Here is a 20,737-nt window from a genome sequence, read left to right as displayed (position 1 = left end):
TTTACTTTTGATTCTTCTGTATATTTAAAAACATTTTTTTTTAGACTTTTACTCAAGTTGAATTTTACTGGATTACTTTCACTTTTACTTGAGTAATTTTCTATTAAGGTATCTTTACTTTTACTCAAGTATGACAACTAGGAACTTTTTCCACCACTGCGTTTACCTACCCCCAAAATGTATATTTATGACTGGTTATAAGAGGTCCCTACTAGATTTCAACCATTAAATGACATCTTTATCACATCTGACTTCAGAGGGCTCCTTTATTTATTTAACCTTAATTTAACTAAATAAATTCTTATTTACAATGGAGGCCTAATGTATGGAGTAAAAAGTACATTATTTTATTTAGGAATGTAGTGAAGTAAAAGTCAAAAATACAAATAGTCAAGTAAAGTACATACACCCCCAAAAAAGACTTAAGTAGTACTTGAAAGTATTTTTACTTAAGTACTTTACACCACTGGGTAATAGTTGTACCCGACCCCAACGCTTTTCTAGGCTGACCGTGCACGTTCATCCAACTGCAACATATTTCCAGACTCCTAACAGTAGTGCATGGAAAGAGACATCTGTTACACAAAATAGCAGAATGGCATTTGGCGATTGCCATTAGGCCCGAAATTATGAGACCAGTGCTGTCTGCGCTCGTCTGTGAAATCGGCCACACGTCTCTGCATTGGCAAAATGTCCGTGTTTTCGTGGAACCACATCGCATTTAGTATAGGTAGGCTATACCATCCGTATTCAAGTCCATTCGCTCCATTTTCATCCCTCTGACATGTGGATTTTTTTTTTTTAAATGGCGTAATAGCCTAGTTTTCTTGATATGTTGTTATTGTGATAGGCTCATGCTTTACTGGTACAGTTCCCCCACTATTTATTTTGCCGTGATGCGGTACCAGACCGTACCGTTTACTTTCACCCGTTTATTAGCAATTTCCCCCACCCACAACTTCTCACCTGAATACATTTTTTTATATTTTATTTGAAGGGCTTAGGCAATGGCTAAAATTGGGATTTGAGTGTTACTATTTATTTAATAGAACACTTATTTGGCCACTTTATTGTTATTTCTGGCTAAAACTCATACTCTGAAACGGGGACTTTGCAGAATGAAATGTACATTTTTTTCCTTCCCATTTAGAGTTCAGTTTAGTTTTTCTTCTGAGGCTGAAGATAATCATGTGAATCCTGGTCACCTGCTGACCGCAAGGAACGCCCTGTTCAAAAAGCGTGAGTTACATTAGTTCTTACCCAGTCTGAAGTTCATTCAAAAAAATTGAACGATTTTAAAAGCGCTTTTTGAGTATAGAAAATACAAACGTATAATAATCATTCAAGTCGCCTCAACCTGTTTCAGCTGGGACACTTCCGAACTGTATTAATTTACCGTCTCAAAAAGGCACTGCTGAGATTCGAACTCAGGATCTCCTGTTTACTAGACAGGCGCTTTAACCAACTAAGCCACAGCGCCAGTGATGTAATTGGTATGACATAAGTTACTCATACTTGACCTTTGGTAATGTGAGGATTTGTAAGGTATACTGTGTGCAGTCACCACATTACATTCCGGTATGAACTGTAAAGACCAGAACGGTGTAAAGTGGTGGATCAGACATCAATCTAAAGGAAAATGGTATTCAGTCACATATTGGTAGGATGTAGTAACAGCTAAATACCTCAGGGTGTCACTATCTACACGTGTCAGAAAACACAAGCCTCACGTAACATTACGTAACCAAATCCAAAAGCTTCCACCGCGGCCAGAAAGCGGCGCACACTGTCGCAAGGCATCAATGTTGTGACGGGTCAAAGAGATCTAGCTAGGTACCTAAATCGTCGCCTTGATCGTGTTGAATTTGAAAGTAAAAGGTAGCTAGCTATGCTTGCTATTGATCTCCGTTTGACAACCGCTACCGGTCCAACATACATCGGCTTGCAGTGAAAAGGAACCTCGATCGTGTTCTGACTGCGCGTGTCACGAAACAAGTCAATACTGTGATTCTAGTGTCCATCAAAGTGGACACCATTTTATCAAGGATAGCTAGCTAGCTAGTCTATTACAAATCGGCTAAAAACACTGGCCTTCGCGTTGTGAATGGGTTTGCGATAGCAAACTACTGCTACAGAGAGGGGAGCGCGTCATCCAGTAAAATGGAAACGGCAGATGAAGGTAAATGTCATTTTACAGTCAGTCTAACGTTACTTGTAACGTCAGCTAACGTTAGCTGATTTACACTACTATTAGAGACCACATGTTTGAGACTGTGGGTAACGTTAGTTTACCTTGCCAAAGTCAGCTGCAAACACATTTTTCTTCGGCAGACACCCAAACAGTGTCATGAGCCATCGATAATGAAATAAGGTGTTTCTCTGAACAAATTAACTAATATCTTCCTCCTTTGTCTGTTTGTAGCAGATATATGTCGTGTGTGTCGTTCGGAGGGGACCCCAGACAAGCCCCTGTACCACCCCTGTGTATGCACCGGCAGTATCAAGTTCATTCATCAGGAATGGTGAGTGGCTATTTGTCTGACTTGATCACACTGTGAGTATGCAGTCGTCAGGAGCAATTACAATGAATGTCATTGAATTGGGACCTCAAGATTGTTTTACTTATCAGGAGTCCACTATATGTAGGCCACACACACACACACACACACACACCAGCCCCAAGTATTAGCAATAGAGACATAATGGACATAGAATAACATTTGAGTCAGTAGGAGGGACTAACATTAATGTTGATATACAGCTATAGCATAGGTCCTAGCTTTTACCTAAGACTGTCCTGAGGTGATGGTTTTGGCCTGCGTCCAAGTGACCACCCTACATTTGTCTGCTTTCCCAGCTGGTTTCTCTGCAGTGTGGGTCTAACAAAGGAAAAACAATTAGCTGGGTGTGCTGAAATAACGCAAAGGATAGCAGCCAGTAATTGAGACTATTTTAGACTGAGGTCTAAAATAACAATGTGTTTTTCCATTGAGTGAGAATGATAGGCTTAGCCTCAAGGCCTGCTAGTGTAACTCTACATTACACACACACACACAGTGTGGCAACAGCTAGGGCACAATCATTGACTTACATAACACCAGTAGTTAATTGTTCAGAGCTGGGTAGTTAATGCCATGCTGCTGGTACATTTATTGGCTAGTGTGTGCTGGTTCGGGATACAGAAGTAGTGACAGTATTGTTATTCCTCTATCTCACTTTCCAACCAAGGGTGAGAGGAGCAAACTGAAGATTAGAAAAACATTCAGGCCTAGCTACACTTTTTGGATGACAATTAGTGGCTTCTAAAATAGCATACTTTGTTATTAAAATTAGAACCTGGGGTACTGAGGAAAGTTGCTGATTTGTCATTTAGGCTATTAGCTACAGATTATTGATGATAAGCAGTAGAGGTCGATCGATTAATCGGAATGGCTGATTAATTAGGGCCCATTTCAAGTTTTCATAACAATCGGAAATCTGTATTTTTGATTCCGATTTGCCTTTTTTTTTTCCCTTTATTTAATCTTTATTTAACTTGGCAAGTCAGTTAACAACACATTCTTATTTTCAATGACTGCCTAGGAACGGTGGGTTAACTGCCTCGTTCAGGGGCAGAACGAGAGATTTTCACTTTGTCAGCTCGGGGGATCCAATCTTGCAACCTTACAGTTAACTAGTCCAACGCTATTAACGACCTGCCTCTCTCTCGTTGCACTCCACAAGGAGACTGTCTGTTACGCAAATGCAGTAAGCCAAGGTAAGTTGCTAGCTACCATTAAACTTATCTTATAAAAAACAATCAATCATAATCACTAGTTAACTACACATGGTTAATGATATTACTAGATATTATCTAGCGTGTCCTGTGTTGCATATAATCTGACTGAGCATACAAGTATCTAAGTATCTGACTGAGCGGTGGTAGACAGAAGCAGGCACATAAACATTCATTCAAACAGCACTCTCGTGTGTTTTGCCAGCAGCTCTTCGTTGTGCGTCAAGCATTGCGCTGTTTATGACTTCAAGCCTATCAACTCCCGAGATGATGCTGGTGTAACTGAAGTGAAATAGCTGGCTAGTTAGCGCACGCTACTCGCTCTGAGCCTTGGGGTGGTTGTTCCCTTGCTCTGCATGGGTAACGCTGCTTCGATGTGGTGGCTGTTGTCATTGTGTTGCTGGTTCGAGCCCAGGTAGGAGCGAGGAGAAGGACGGAAGCTATACTGTTACACTGGCAATGCTAAAGTGACTATAAGAACATCCAATAGTCAACGGTTAATTAAATACAAATGGTATAGAGGGAAATAGTCCTATAATTCCTATAATAACTACAACCTAAAACTTCTTACCTGGGAATATTGAAGACTCATGTTAAAAGGAACCACCAGCTTTCATATGTTCTTATGTTCTGAGCAAGGAACTGAAACGTTAGCTTTCTTACATAGCACATATTGCACTTTTACTTTCTTCAACACTTTGTTTTTGCATTATTTAAACCAAATTGAACATGTTTCATTATTTACTTGAGGCTAAATTGATTTTATTGATGTATTATATTAAGTAAAAATAAGTGTTCATTCAGTATTGTTGTAATTGTCATTATTACAAATACATAAAAATAAAATAATAAAAAATGGCAAATTAATCGGTATTAGCTTTGAAAAAGCATAATCGGTCGACCTCTAATAAGCAGTCAGAACCCTCCTGAACTACAGTTTACTGCTGCAGGCCCAGGTTATGAAATGTGATAAGCCTTACTGCAGGTCACAAACACACTCTGCTTCTCTGGGTATAGAAGTACTGTGTCATTGACATCATCCCCTTTCTGAGAATATTTTAACTTTATTTAACTAGGCAAGTCAGCTAAGAACAAATTCCTATTTTCAATGACAGCCTAGGAACAGTAGGTTAACTGCCTTGTTCAGGGGTAGAACTACAGATTTTTACTTTGTCAGCTCGGGGATTCGATCTTGCAACCTTTCGGTTACAAGTTCAATGCTCTTAACGCTTACCTGCTGCCACAATATCTCCTCTGTTATTATGTCACTGATCTCTAATAGCCCCTTTTGGGTCAGAATACTGGTCACACACTATTCATTAAGCTGGACATATAGATACCATGTTACCTAGGCTTAGTTAGTTACACTTAGAATTCATGGTGTTATTAACATTATGCCTAACTGAGCACTAGCTGTGTGTGTGTGTCGTAATATTTTATTCACATTACAGCGCAAATTAGTACCACAGAATCACGAATACTAGACCGCTCAGGGTTACAGTAGCAAGCGTTATACTCGGTGTTATAGAAGGCATTATAGGATGGTGGGCTTATGAATGAATAGACTGAGGTGCATGTATGAAAGAGTCTTGTGGGCGGTTCAGTGTGGGCTGTTCTCTGTCTCACTCGCGTTCACACGCACCACACCCCACATACCACCCACACATCGCCCCATGTGAGTTGAACTGAATTGCCCTGCTTGAGTGAGGAAGCCAGTATTCCATGCCTGCACTTGCACATGTTAGTTCCTCCCCTACAACACACCTCTTTTACGATTGTTGTTGTTTACAGTTTGGTCCAGTGGCTGAAGCACAGCAGAAAGGAGTACTGTGAATTATGCAAGCACAGATTTGCTTTCACACCAAGTAAGTACCCGTCCGTGGCATCGACCTGTCAGTTTAAAAACGTGCTCCGTTACAAGGGGATGACTTCAGACTGGGAAGCTCTGCCATTGAATACAGTCTGTTTTCTATTTGGAACCCAAAGGGGTTATCCTATTGGGACAGACCCAAAAAACCTTTTAGGTTCTACACACTTTTTGTTATTTTTAAGTCATTTCTCAACCTTATTATTCTGTCTAAGTTATTGACTAAGTTTGTAACTTTGAACATGGAGTGTCTCATCCCTCTCTCTCTGTCCCTGCTGTCTGTGCTCCAGTTTACTCCCCAGACATGCCCCCCCGCCTGCCCATCCAGGACATCTGTGCTGGCCTGCTGACCAGTGTGGGCACGGCCATACGATACTGGTTTCACTACACACTGGTGGCCTTCGCATGGCTGGGGGTGGTCCCCCTCACTGCATGTGAGTAGACTGACATACGCGGACACATACACACACCAATGCGTCAACACTTTACTCTTAAGTACTGTATCACTCACATAAGAACCTGTACACACACACACACACACACACACTAAGTAAAGTTTCAGTGTGTTATAGTTTTAGAGGATCAGGAGAATTAGAAGTGGACCAGCGTTGTATTATCATTTCCTAGTTCGGTAAATCCCACTGGTGCGTTTCATTATTTGTACTAGGCTTGTCACGATGCTAACATTTTACAAGCGATACGATACCAGGCCAAGTATCACGATTCCGTGGAGAATAACGATACCACGGTGGTAAAATAATTAGTGGGCTAGCATTCTGTTTGCTCCGTCCATAGGACGCTTGTTCAAGTTTTCTAAATGTTCTCCAAAAACCTGTCATTGAAATGCACACCTCTACTCAATAAAACACATTGAATTTAACTGACCACTGTTCAGTATATAATAGAACACTGAGGGTTATTCAAAGGGAATTTAACTGACCACTGTTCAGTATATAATAGAACACTGCATAGAATGGCTGATTTGCCCATATTTGGTGCCGTGTGGTGCCAGTATGTATAACAACCTCTCCCTCAACGTGATCAAGACAAAGGAGTTGATTGTGGACTACAGGAAAAGGAGGACCAAGCTCGCCCCCATTCTCATCGATGGGGCTGTAGTGGAGCAGGTTGAGAGCTTCGAATTCCTTGTTGTTCACATCACCGACAAACTATCATGGTCCAAGCACACCAAGGCAGTCGTGAAGAGGCCACAACAAAACCTATTACCCCCCAGGAGACTGAAAAGATTTGGCATGGATCCTCAGATCCTCAAAGTTCTACAGCTGTACCGTGGAGAGCATTGGTTGCATCACTGCCTGGTACGGCAACTGCTTGGCCTCCGACCACAAGGCACTACAGAGAGTAGTGCTTACAGCCCAGTACATCACTGGGGCAAAGCTGCATGCCATCCAGGACCTCTATACCAGGTGGTGTCAGAGGAAGGCCCTAAAAATTGTCAAAGACTCCAGCCACCCTAGTCATAGACTGTTCTCTCTGCTACCGCACAGCAAGCGGTAACGGAGTGCCAAGTCTAGGTCCAAAAATGCTTCTAAACAGCTTCTACCCCAAGCCATAAGACACCTGAACAGCTAATCAAATGGCTACCAAGACTATTTGCATTGCAACCCCCCCCCCCCCTCCTCTTTACGCTGCTGCTACTCTCTATTTAACTCTACCTACATGTGCATATTGCCTCAATACCTTGACTAACCGGTGCCCCCGCACATTGATTGACTCTGTACCGGTACCCCCTGTATATATAGCCTCAATACTGTTTATTTACTGCTGCTCTTGAATTATTTGTTACTTTTATTTGAATTTTCAAATTCAAATCAATCAAATTTATTTATAAAGCCCTTCTTACATGAGCTGATGTCACACAGTGCTGTACGGAAACCCATCCTAAAACCCCAATCAGCAAGCAATGCAGGTGTAGAGCACGGTGGTTAGGAAAAACTCCCTAGAAAGGCCGGAACCTAGGAAGAAACCTAGAGAGGAACCAGGCTATGAGGGGTGGCCAGTCCTCTTCTGGCTGTGCCGGGTGGAGATTATAACAGTACATGGCCACGGTGTTCAAATGTTCATAGATGACCAGCATGGTCAAATAATAATAATCACAGTGATTGTACAGGGTACAACAGGTCAGCACCTCAGGAGTAAATGTCAGTTGGCTTTTAATAGCTGATCATTCAGAGTATCTCTACCGCTTCTGCTGTCTCTAAAGAGTTGAAAACAGCAGGTCTGGGACAGGTAGCACGTCCGGTGAACAGGTCAGGGTTCCATAGTAGCAGGCAGAACATTTGAAACTGGAGCAGCAGCACGGCCAGGTGGACTGGGGACAGCGAGGAGTCATCAGGTCAGGTAGTCCTGAGGGGAAGGGGAGGGAGAGAGAGAGAACTTAAAACCACACCGGATAAGAGAGGAGAAATACTCAAGATATAACTGACTGACCCTTGCCCCCCGACACAAATTATTGCAGCATAAATACTGGAGGCTGAGACAGGAGGGGTCGGGAAACGGTGTGGCCCTGTCTGACAATCCCGCCGGACAGGGCCAAACAGGCAGGATATAACCCCACCCACTTTGCCAAAGCACAGCCCCCACACCACTAGAGGGATATCTTCAATCACCAACTTACTATCCTGAGACGAGGCCGAGTATATCCCACGAAGATCTCCCCCACGGCACTCACCCAAGGGGGGGCGCCAACCCGGACAGGAAGATCACGTTAGTGACTCAACCCACTCAAGTGACGCACCCCTCCCAGGCACTGCATGGAAGAGCACCAGTAAGCCCGTGACTCAGCCCCTGTAATAGGTGTTGAGGCAGAGAATCCCAGTGGAGAGAGGGGAACCGGCCAGGCAGAGACAGCAAGGCCTGGTCGTTGCTCCAGTGCCTTTCCGTTCACCTTCACACTCCTGGGCCAGACTATCAAATCAATTTATATAGCCCTTCTTACATCAGCTGATATCTCAAAGTGCTGTACAGAAACCCAGCCTAAAACCCCAAACAGCAAGCAATGCAGGTGTAGAAGCATGGTGGCTAGGAAAAACTCCCTAGAATGGCCAAAACCTAGGAAGAAACCTAGAGAGGAACCAGGCTATGAGGGGTGGCCAGTCCTCTTCTGGCTGTGCCGGGTGGAGATTATAACAGAACATGGCCAAGATGTTCAAATGTTCATAAATGACCAGCATGGTCAAATAATAGTAATTACAGTGAACAGGTCAGGGATCCATAGCCGCAGGCAGAACAGTTGAAACTGGAGCAGCAGCACGGCCAGGTGGACTGGGGACAACAAGGAGTCATCATGCCAGGTAGTCCTGAGGCATGGTCCTAGGTTTCAGGTCCTCCGAGAGAGAGAAGGAAGGAAAGAGAGAATTAGAGCGAGCATACTTAAATTCACACAGGACACCGGATAAGACAGTAGAAATACTCCAGATATAATAGACAGACCCCAGCCCCCCGACACATAAACTACTGCAGCATAAATATTGGAGGCTGAGACAGGAGGGGTCAGGAGACACTATGGCCCCATCCGATACCCCCGGACAGGGCCAAACAGGCAGGATATAACCGCACCCAATTTGCCAAAGCACAGCCCCCACACCACTAGAGGGATATCTTCAACCACAAGGCCGAGTATAGCCCACAAAGATCTCCGCCACGGCACAACCCAAGGGGGGGCGCCAACCCAGACAGGAAGACCACGTCAGTGACTGCATATTGTCTTCAGGAAGGCAGTGAGTTGCTGCGCAACAGCTTTTTCAACATTTTTTGAGAGGAATGGGAGATTCGATATAGGCCGATAGTTTTTTATATTTTCTGGGTCAAGGTTTGGCTTTTTCAAGAGGCTTTATTACTGCCACTTTTAGTGAGTTTGGTACACATCCGGTGGAGAGAAAGCCATTATTATGTTCAACATAGGAGGGCCAAGCACAGGAAATAGCTCTTTCAGTAGTTTAGTTGGAATAGGGTCAAGTATGCAGCTTGACGGTTTAGAGGCCATGATTATTTTCATCAATGTGTCAAGAGATATCATATTAAAAAACTTGAGTGTCTCCCTTGATCCTATGTCCTGGCAGTGTTTTGCAGACTCAGGACAACTGAGCTTTGGAGGAATACGCAGATTTAAAAAGGAGTCCGTAATTTGCTTTCTAATGACCATGATCTTTTCGTCAAAGAAGTTCATGAATTTATCACTGCTGAAGTGAAAGCCATCCTCTCTTGGGGAATGCTGCTTTTCAGTTAGCTTTGCAACAGTATCAAAAATACAATTGAGATTTTTCTTATTTTCCTCAATTAATATGGAGAAATAAAATAAATAAATAAAAATAGGATGATCAAGCAGCAGTGAGGGCTCTTCGATACTGCACGGTACTGTCTTTCCAAGCTAGTCGGAAGACTTCCAGTTTGGTGTTGCGCCATTTCTGTTCCAATTTTCTGGAAGCTTGCTTCAGAGCTCGGGTATTTTCTGTATACCAGGGAGCTAGTTTCTAATGACAAATGTTTTTAGTTTTTAGGGGTGCGACTGCATATAGGGTATTATGCAAGGTTAAATTGAGTTCCTCAGTTAGGTGGTTAATTAACTGATCTTTGTACTCTTGACATCCTTGGGTTGGTGGAGGGAGTCTGGAAGGGCATCTAGGAATCTTTGGGTTGTCTCAGAATTTATAGCACGGCTTTTGATGATCCTTGGTTGGGGTCTGAGCAGATTATTTGTTGCGATTGCAAACGTAACAAAATGGTAGTCCGATTGTCCAGGATTATGAAGAAAAACATTAAGATTCACAAAATGTATTCAACAGGACAAAACTAGGTCCAGAGTATGACTGTGGCAGTGAGTAGGTCCGGAGACATTTTGTACAAAACCCACTGAGTCGATGATGGCTCCGATAGCCTTTTGGAGTGGGTCTGTGGACTTTTCCATATGAATATAGGTCCGATAGGAACTCAGTGAGGAACACTGTATCTGGCCCAGGAGGCCCGTAAACAGTAGCTATATAAAGTGATTGAGTAGATTTCATGACTAGAAGCTCAAACTCAGTCGTTTCTTTTTTTGTAAATTGAAATTTGCTATCGTAAATGTTAGCAACACCTCCGCCTTTGCGGGGGATATGGTCACTAGTGTAACCAGGAAAATTCATCAGGTTTAAGCCATGTTTCAGTCAGGCCAATCACATCAAGATGATTATTAGTTTATTGACTATAACTGCCTTGGAAGTGACGGATCTAACATTAAGTAGCCCTGTTTTGAGATGTGAGATATCACAATCTCTTGCAATAAGAACAGGAATGGAGGAGGTCTTTATTCCAGTGAGATTGCTAAAGCGAACACTGCCATGTTTAGTTTTGCCCAATCTAGATCGAGGCACAGACACGGTCTCAATGGGGATAGCTGAGCTGACTACACTGACTGTGCTAGTGGCAGACTCCACTAAGCTAGCAGGCTGGCTAACCGCCTGCTGCCTGGCCTGCACCCAATCTCATTGTGGAGCTAGGAGAGTAAGAGCCCTGTCTATGTCCATAGATAAGATGAGCGCAATCCTCAGCAGGCTTGGTCCTGTTTGTAGTTGAGTCCCAGAAAGAGGGCCAATTATCTACAAATTCTATCTTTTGGGAGCGGTAGAAAACAGTTTTCAACCAGCGATTGAGCTGTGAGAATCTGCTGTAGAGCTTATCACTCCCCCTAACTGGGAGGGGGCCAAAGACAGTTACTCGACAGTTACTCTTTCTAGCTGATTTACACGCTGAAGCTATGTTGCGCTTGGTGACCTCTGACTGTTTCATCCTAAAATCATTGGTGCCGATGTGGATAACAATATCCCTATACTCTACACTCGCCAGTTTTAGCTTTAGCCAGCACCATCTTCAGATTAGCCTTAACGTCCGTAGCCCTGCCCCCTGGTAAACAGTGTATGATCGCTGGATGGTTATTTTGAAGTGTAATACTACAGGTAATGGAGTCGCTAATGACCAGGGTGTTCAAGGGGATTTATACTATTATCTGTACTTATTGGTGGCACAGACGCTGTTTCATCCTTTCTGACACTTAAATTACCCTTGCCTAACGATTGCGTCTGAATCTGGGCTTGCAGCACAGCAACCTCGCCATAAGGCGATCATTCTCCTGAATATTGTGAGTACAGCAACTCCAATTAGAAGGCATAATGTTAATGTTACTACTTAGCTTTGGCTGTTGGAGGTCCTGATGAACAACGTCGAGATAAAGCGTCCGGGGTGAAAAAGTTGAGCGAGCAAAAATATAAAACGGTCATTAAAAAGTAAAAACGGTGAAGTTGGCAGGTAGCAAAGTAAGGTTAGCAACAAACCGCGTGTTCTCATCAATCTACACACACCACCCCATAATGACAAAGCAAAAACGTTTTTTTTTGTTTTTTTTAGGTATTCAGGTTGAATAGGGCGCGTCGCTGCATAGCTATTTACAGGTCTCTCCAGAGATGTGAGATCGGGTTTAAGTCCTTGCATAAGTCCTTGCAAGAGACTTGTCCGGAAGCCACGTTTGGGGGGAGGGCAGCACCATTTTATTTTTTCAATCCGGTTGGATAAACACTCCAAACAGCCTACTCAACCATTGAGGCGTCTGCATGGTCATAAAGCACACCATTGTTAAAAAGATGGGCCGACAGACATGGCAGCTCTGCTTCTAGCTCCTAAACTACTTTGCAGTATTTTGTGTTATTTCTTGTTGTTGTTGTGTGTTATTTCTTACATTATTAGCCCAGGATGTTTTTTGTGTTATTACATACAGCCAGAAATAACTTTTGGATATAAGAGCGGTAACTACTGCTGGTAACGCACCAGCATTACCACCAGGAATACGACTTTCCGGAATTGGATCCTTTGTTCGTACCCCCCCAGGGCAATTGAACTTTTTCCAGAGCCTGCTCCAAGACGCTGCCGACAGAGTATATTACTCGCTAATGTTCAGTCTCTGGACAGTAAAGTAGACAAGCTCAGGGCGAGGATCTCCTTCCAGAGAGACACCAGGGACTGTAACATTGCTGTTGCTCCTTCTTCACCACACTGTCTGTGTGGGTGGACCATTTCAGTTTGTCTGTGACGTGTACGCCGAGGAACTTAAAACTTTACACCTTCTCCACTGCTGCCTGTTCGATGTGGATAGGGGGGTGCTCCCTCTGCTGTTTCCTGAAGTCCACGATCATCTCCTTTGTTTTTTTTTTATGTTGTGTGAGAGGTTGTTTTCCTGACACCACACTCCGAGGGCCCTCTCCTCCTCCTTGTACGCGGTCTCGTTGTTGGTAATCAAGTCCACTACTGTTGTGTTGTCTGGAAACTTGATGGCACTGTATTATCCTCAAAGCGGGCAAAGAAGGTGTTTCGTTTGTCTGGAAGGGTGGCGTTGGTGTCCGTGACGTGGCTTCTTTTCTTTTTGTAGTCCGTGATTTCCTGTAGACTCTGCCACATACGTCTCGTGTCTGAGCCGTTGAATTACGACTCCACTTCGTTCCCTGGCCCGGAATTTCGCTTGTTTGATTGCCTTGTGGAGGGCATTACTACACTGTTTATATTCAGCCATATTCCCAGATCTCTTTCCATGTTTAAATGTGGTGGTTTGCGTGAATGTGGTGGTTTGCGTGAATGCTGCCGTCCATCCACGGTTTCTGGTTAGGGTAGGTTTTAATAGTCACAGTGGGTACAACCTCTCCAATGCACTTCTTTATAAACTCACTCACCGAGTCAGCATACAGATCAATGTTGTTATCTGAGGCTGACCGGTACATATCCCAGTCCGTGTGATCAAAACAATCTTGAAGTGTTGATTCCGATTGGTCAGACCAGCGTTGAATGGTTCTAGTCACTGGTACATCCTGTTTGAGTTTCTGCCTTTAAGACGGCAGGAGCAAGATGGCGTCGTGGTCGGATTAGCCGAAGGGAGTGCGGGGGAGGGCTTTGTATGCATCGCGGAAGTTAGAGTAGCAGTGATATATATTACACCCGCGTGTAGTGCAATCAATATGCTTTTAGAATTTAGGTACATTGTAGCCTTCTTCTCAAATTTGCTTTGTTAAAATCCCCAGCTACAATAAATGCATCCTCAGGATATATGGTTTACATAGAGTCCAGCGAAGTTCCTTGAGGGCTGTCTTGGTGCCGGTAACTCACAAGATTATCTTGGGAGATAATATGGCCGGCATTTGATTTGTAAGGAATTCTAGGTCGGGTGAGCAGAAGGACTTGAGTTCCTGTATGATGATATGATTACACCATGAGTCATTAATCATGAAGCATACACCCCGCCCTTCGTCTTCCCAGAGAGGAGTTAATATCTGTCGGCACGATGCATGGAGAAGCCCGGTGGCTGAACCGATTCCGACAATATATCCTGAGAGCGAGGCGACCATATCTGTCGGCGCCATCTTAGTTTGTACACTATCCACTCTATTAGGACTGTGAGGAAAACATTCAGGATTACAATTGTTAAAGGAATTTAACAAGTCCTATTTGTGTTCATTAACCTATTCAATTTAAATCACTTTAAATCATTTATTCTCGAGAGTGCTGATCATAGTACCATGTACATCAGTTTATATATTACATATGATGTCATAGGTTTTAAAATGTCCCTCCTCCTCTCCGACCAGGACAAAGCAGCTTCAAAAGTTAATTCCAACTCACTAGCACACATACATGACACACAATATATCTGGATTATCTCCTGAAGTCTCACCACAGTTTATTACCACTTAGCAGGCAGTTCCAGTCCCCCCCCAAATACGGAAAACCTGGAGGGGCTCTCGCTGTCTTATTTTATATCCACAGAGTTCTTGCCGGGTTGGTTCAAACATAGGTTAAGGAACCTCTTTGTTTTCGTTAGGCACAAACATGCATTCCTCTCTTCCCCCCTCCAACCTAGTTGGAGCTGTGTTTATTATGTTTAATTACTCCTTGTTCATGCTACATAACCTCTAACCCCTAATGGTTAAGTTTCTGGGTAGAATTTATTTAATCATTTATCTTAAACCTACAATATAAGGGTTTCTCATACAATTACTTAGGCTGCCCCCACCTAAACACATTTGGCTTCAGTTGTCAGTTAATGTTTTAGGTGTTCAATTGATTCTAAGAAGGAGCTGTGCTCCTAACCAAGACTGGATTGTGGTACTTTATATACATCTCTCTTCAGTGTTTCCTCCAATGGTGAGATGATGCCCATAGCTCCTCTCGGTCTCCCTCTTCTCTTCAGGTCGAATCTACAAGTGTCTGTTTACCGGCTCCGTGAGCTCGCTCCTGACGCTGCCATTGGACATGCTTTCCACGTGAGTTCTGATGTCGTATCCTCCTCATTCGCCAATCAGACTCTGTAACTCCTCACCCCATCCTCATATGAGATGTTTTCTCCATTTCCAGTACTGTAGGTAATCATGAAAAAAGATAAACCCTCACACTGCTCTTGCTGGCATCACTTGTTTAAGCTCTCAGAGCTTTTTGATATTGTTGCATTATTCCTACCAACCTACAACAAGAACTCAGATGTGAATGCCTTTTTGAATCACAGTGTTGTAGAACATTCATCTGTCTTTCTCTCCTCCCCCTCCTGGTAGAGAGAACCTGCTGGCGGACTGTCTACAGGGCTGTTTCGTGGTGACGTGTTCGCTGTGTGCTTTCATCAGCCTGGTGTGGTTAAGAGAGCAGATTGTCCATGGTGGTCCCCCACTGTGGCTGGAGCACCACCAGCAGCCCCAGCCCAACGCAGCCGGACAACAGCCCAACGAGGTAACACACGCACACAAAGTAACACGTACATGCGCACACAAGATCTTACACACACTTACATCCACATTCCTCCCCCAGGCTGCAGGTGCAGGTCAGGGAGCAGCTGATGACCCCCCTGCAGCCCCCCCTGCCCCCGCCGCCCCTCCAGCTCACAACGAGGCAGAACCAGAGCCCCGAGACGGCCTCCCAGAACAGGGGGAGGAGCCAGAACTAGACAATGAGGAAGAGGGGGCGGCGGCTGAAGATGCGGACGCCAACAATGGAGCTCAAGGTAGGAGACTAGGGCCAGCCCTCAGCTGACGGGAAACATAGGACAACGGCAATACTAAGTTATATAATATGTCTTTCTCTCTCTATCAATCTCTATCTTTATCTCTCTCACTTTCTCTCTTTCTACATCTCTGTTTCTGTCTCTCTGTCTATGTGTAGATGATATGAACTGGAATGCTCTAGAATGGGACAGAGCAGCAGAGGAGCTCACCTGGGAGAGGGTAAGACTGGTTTAGTTTCAGCAATCTTCAACACATCTGTCATGACTCAACTTCATGACACAACACTATCCACGACTACATCGATCACCTCGTAATGTCTCTCTCTACCTCTCAGATGCTTGGACTGGATGGCTCCTTGGTGTTCTTAGTAAGTATTTTACACACCAGGTATAGAGTAATATTTACACACCAGGTATAGAGTAATATTTACACACCAGGTATAAAGTAATATTTACACACCATGTATAAAGTAATATTTACACACCATGTATAAAGTAATATTTAAACACCAGGTATAAAGTCATATTTGCACACCTGGTATAGGGTATGATTAACACACCTGGTATAGGGTATGATTAACACACCCGATATAGGGTAATGATTAACACCTGGTATAGGGTATGATTAACACACCCGATATAGGGTAATGATTAACACCTGGTATAGGGTATGATTAACACACCTGGTATAGGGTATGATTAACACACCTGGTATAGGGTATGATTAACACACCTGGTATAGGGTATGATTAACACACCTGGTATAGGGTAATGATTAACACACCCGGTATAGGGTATGATTAACACACCCGGTATAGGGTATGATTAACACACCTGGTATAGGGTAATGATTAACACACCCGGTATAGGGCAATGATTAACACACCCGGTATAGGGTAATGATTAACACACCTGGTATAGGGTAATGATTAACACACCTGGTATAGGGTAATGATTAACACACCTGGTATAGGGTATGATTAACACACCTGGTATAGGGTATGATTAACACACCCGGTATAGGGTAATGATTAACACACCCGGTATAGGGTAATGATTAACACACCCGGTATAGGGTAATGATTAACACACCCGGTATAGGGTAATGATTAACACACCTGGTATAGAGTAATGATTAACACACCTGGTATAGGGTATGATTAACACACCTGGTATAGTGTAATGATTAACACACCTGGTATGGGGTATTATTAACACACCTCTGTTATAGAGTCATATTTACACACCAGGTATAAAGTAATATTTACACATCTGGTATCGGGTATGATTAACACACCTGGTATGGGGTATGATTAATAACACACCTCTGTTATAGAGTAATATTTACACACCTGGTATAGAGTCATATTTACACACCTGGTATAGAGTATGATTAACACACCTGGTATGGGGAATGATTAATAACACACCTCTGGTATAGAGTAATATTTACACACCTGGTATAGAGTATGATTAGCAGACTTAATATGGGATGTTATTGCAGTGAAGTAAGGGGTTGTCTGTTTTCTAAGCAGTAGCACAAGAAAGTAGTGACGTGACATTTTGCATTGTCTCGTCTCCCAGGAGCATGTGTTCTGGGTTGTGTCTCTGAACACTCTCTTCATCCTGGTGTTCGGTAAGTACACGAACACAAACTCTCTCTAGCGTAATACCCTTCTTAAAACCAACTAGCCTGGTACGGTGGTAGGGCTCAGTATAAGCCTGGGAGCTTTGATATATCTTCTTGTTCTCTCTTCCAGCGTTCTGTCCATACCACATTGGTCACTTCTCTGTCGTGGGACTTGGCTTTGAGGAATATGTAAGGAGCCGTTTGTGTCATACCTCTCCTGCCTTTCTGAGCAAAACTTAGAGGTATAATGATATGGAATTTTTGTGGAAAATTTGATCCAAAGATTAAGACAGTGACTGTTCTATTACATAATTAAAATAATCTTTAATCAATCAGCTGCAGGGGAGATCTATCTCTGATTTCACAGGGAAGAACTCAAAGAGTAGATGGTTCCATGTCCCTTATTTAGTGGGAGGTAATAATACTATCATATTGTTTACACAACAGTTCTTTATACAAGCAACCATTCCCAGAGCGCAATGGCCTTGTGTTAGGTTGCAGACATACCAGGAGTCTATGAAAGGCATGACATCACAGTCCAACACAGAACATATCCCTGGAGAAGTTACAACAGCTCACCCCAAATTCTGCCACCACAGAATGATATTGAATATGTGTGTCTTCTCTAGGTTCAAGCTTCCCATTTCGAGGGCCTGATCACGACCATCGTGGGGTACATCCTGCTGGCCATGACGCTCATCCTCTGTCACGTATCCTTCCGCCGACTGATGGGGATCACTTCCTGTGACCATGCAGTGTTACCATGGAGACCTGGGTGTGCAGTGTTCAAGAAATGAAAGAGAGAATTGTTAGCCATCTACTTTTCCTTGCCTGTCCAGATGACAAAGCCCTATTATAATGTTTTAAATAGTGATTTGAAGACTGAATAAGGTGTCATAATGTTGGGAGGAGGAGCAGGGATGGGGGGGGGGGGAAACCATTCAAAACGATATTTCCTTCTATAACTGCTTATAACACAAAATAACTCCACTGAAAATAATTACTGTTCTGCCCGTTCCTGTGGACTGTTGATCCTGTCCTGAACTTGACTCTAGAATTTCACTCTTGTTCTCGTGTCAACCTGTGTTTGTTCTTAACTGGTGTCTCTCAGGGGTTTGCTGCTCTGGTCAGGTTCCAGAGGTCCCGCCGTCTACTAGGGGTCTGCTATATTGTTGTCAAGGTAACATTTAGGTTTTAAATCTATTACTGTAAATCTTAATTCAATGAAACACTGAGCATACAAAACATTAGGAACGCACTTTCTCCTTCCATGACACTTCCTTATTGATGTCACCTGTTAAATCCACTTCAAGATGAATGGGATGAGACGGGTAAAAGAAGAAGACATTGATTGTGTATGTTTACCATTCAGAGCGTGAAAAGATTTGCCTTTTGAAAGGGGTATGGTAGTAGGTGCCAGGCGCACCGCCTAGTGTCAAGAACAGCAACACTGCTGTTTTATTCCCCACTCAACACTTTCCCATGTTTATCAAGATTTAATTTTTTTACCTTTATTTAACTAGGCAAGTCAGTTAAGAACAAATTCTTATTTCAATGATGGCCTAGGAACAGTGGGTTAACTGCCTTGTTCAGGGGCAGAACTACAGATTGTACCATGTCAGCTCGTGATTCGATCTTGCAACCTTTCGGTTACTAACTAGTCCAATGCTCTAACCACTAGGCTACACTGCCGACCCAAAGAACGGTCCACCAGCCAACTTCACACTGTGTCACAACATTGGAGTCAACTGGGGCAGCATCCCTGTGGATCACTTTCAACACCTTGTAGAGTTCATGTCCCCAACAAATTGAGGCTGTTTTTGAGGGCAAAAAGGGGTGCAACGTAATATTAGGAATATGTCCTTAATGTTTTGTTCACTCTGTGTAGAACTACTTGACGTTAAGAGGAAAACTAAATGAAGGTTGTAGCGCAACTTCTTTGAATCTAAACCTTTGACATCAATGAATGATTTATGAATTGTCTGTGTTTTCCTGCATAGTCCCTGTTGTCATGTGTGTGTTTAACATGGTGTGTGTGTGTTCCAGGTCTCTTTGCTGGTCGTCGTGGAGATAGGAGTTTTCCCCCTCATCTGTGGCTGGTGGCTCGACATCTGCTCTTTAGTACAGACATGCCTCTTCTTTCTTCCTAATCCGTCTCTCTTCTTGCTCTCTCTACCTCTCTCTCCCCCTGTCTCTCTCTACCTCTCTCTCCCCCTGTCTCTCTCTACCTCTCTCCCCCCTGTCTCTCTCTACCTCTCTCCCCCCCTGTCTCTCTCTACTTCTCTCTCTCCCCCCTGTCTCTCTCTACTTCTCTCTCTCCCCCCTGTCTCTCTCTACTTCTCTCTCTCCCCCCTGTCTCTCTCTACTTCTCTCTCTCCCCCCTGTCTCTCTCTACTTCTCTCTCCCCCCTGCTCTCTCTACTTCTCTCTCTCCCCCCTGTCCTCTCTCTACTTCTCTCTCTACTGTCTCTCTCTCCCCCCCCTGTCTCTCTCTACCTTCTCTCTCATATCCTCCCGCCTCTCTTCTCTTTACCTCTCTTCTCCCCCCCTGTCTCTCGTCACTACCATCTCTCTCCCCCCCTGTCTCTCTCTACCTCTCTCTCACCCCTGTCTCTCTCTCTACCTCATCTCTCCCCCCCGTCTCTCTCTACCTCTCTCCTCCCCCCTGTCTCTCCTCACCTCTCTCTCCCCCCCTGTCCTCTCTACACCTCTCTCTCCCCCCCTGTCTCTCTCTAACTCTCTCTCCCCCCCCCTGTCTCTCTCTACCTCTCTCCCCCCCCTGTCTCTCTCTACTCTCTCCCCCCCTGTCTCTCTCTACCTCTCTCCCCCCCCTGTCTCTCTCTACCTCTCTCCCCCCCTGTCTCTCTCTACCTCTCTCCCCCCCCTGTCTCTCTCTACCTCTCTCCCCCCCTGTCTCTCTCTACCTCTCTCCCCCCTGTCTCTCTCTACCTCTCTCCCCCCCTGTCTCTCTCTACCTCTCTCTCTCTACCTCTCTCCCCCTGTCTCCTCTCTACTCTCTCCCCCCCTGTCTCTCTCTACCCTCTCTCTCCCCCCTGTCTCTCTCTACCCCTCTCTCCCCCCCTGTCTCTCTCTACCTCTCTCTCCCTCCTGTCTCTCTCAACCTCTCTCTCCCCCCCTGTCTCTCTCACCTCTCTCCCCCCCCTGTCTCTCTCTACCTCTCTCTCCCCCCTGTCTCTCTCTACCTCTCTCTCCCCCCCTGTCTCTCTCACCTCTCTCCCCCCTGTCTCTCTCTACCTCTCTCCCCCCCTGTCTCTCTCTACCTCTCTCCCCCCCCCTGTCTCTCTCTACCTCTCTCCCCCCCTGTCTCTCTCTACCTCTCTCTCTCTACCTCTCTCCCCCCTGTCTCTCTCTACCTCTCTCCCCCCCCTGTCTCTCTCTACCTCTCTCCCCCCTGTCTCTCTCTACCTCTCTCCCCCCC

The 20,737-nt window shown here is 44.4% G+C and overlaps 1 non-coding gene and 1 pseudogene across 1 annotated transcript; one reads left to right on the top strand and one right to left on the bottom strand.

Annotated features, from left to right (window-relative positions):
• Positions 1-1,406: 1,406 nt before the first annotated feature.
• Positions 1,407-1,480, bottom strand: trnat-agu (transfer RNA threonine (anticodon AGU)). Its single transcript has one exon. It is a non-coding gene; the product is annotated as a tRNA-Thr (tRNA).
• A 300-nt stretch (positions 1,481-1,780) lies between these two features.
• Positions 1,781-20,737, top strand: part of LOC109909677 (E3 ubiquitin-protein ligase MARCH6-like) — a 38,425-nt pseudogene continuing 19,468 nt past the window's right edge.

Source organism: Oncorhynchus kisutch, linkage group LG18, assembly GCF_002021735.2.
Source record: "Oncorhynchus kisutch isolate 150728-3 linkage group LG18, Okis_V2, whole genome shotgun sequence".
Classification (NCBI taxonomy): Eukaryota; Metazoa; Chordata; class Actinopteri; order Salmoniformes; family Salmonidae; genus Oncorhynchus; species Oncorhynchus kisutch.
Note: the sequence above shows the minus strand (reverse complement) of the source record. Positions and strands in the feature narration are given on the sequence as shown.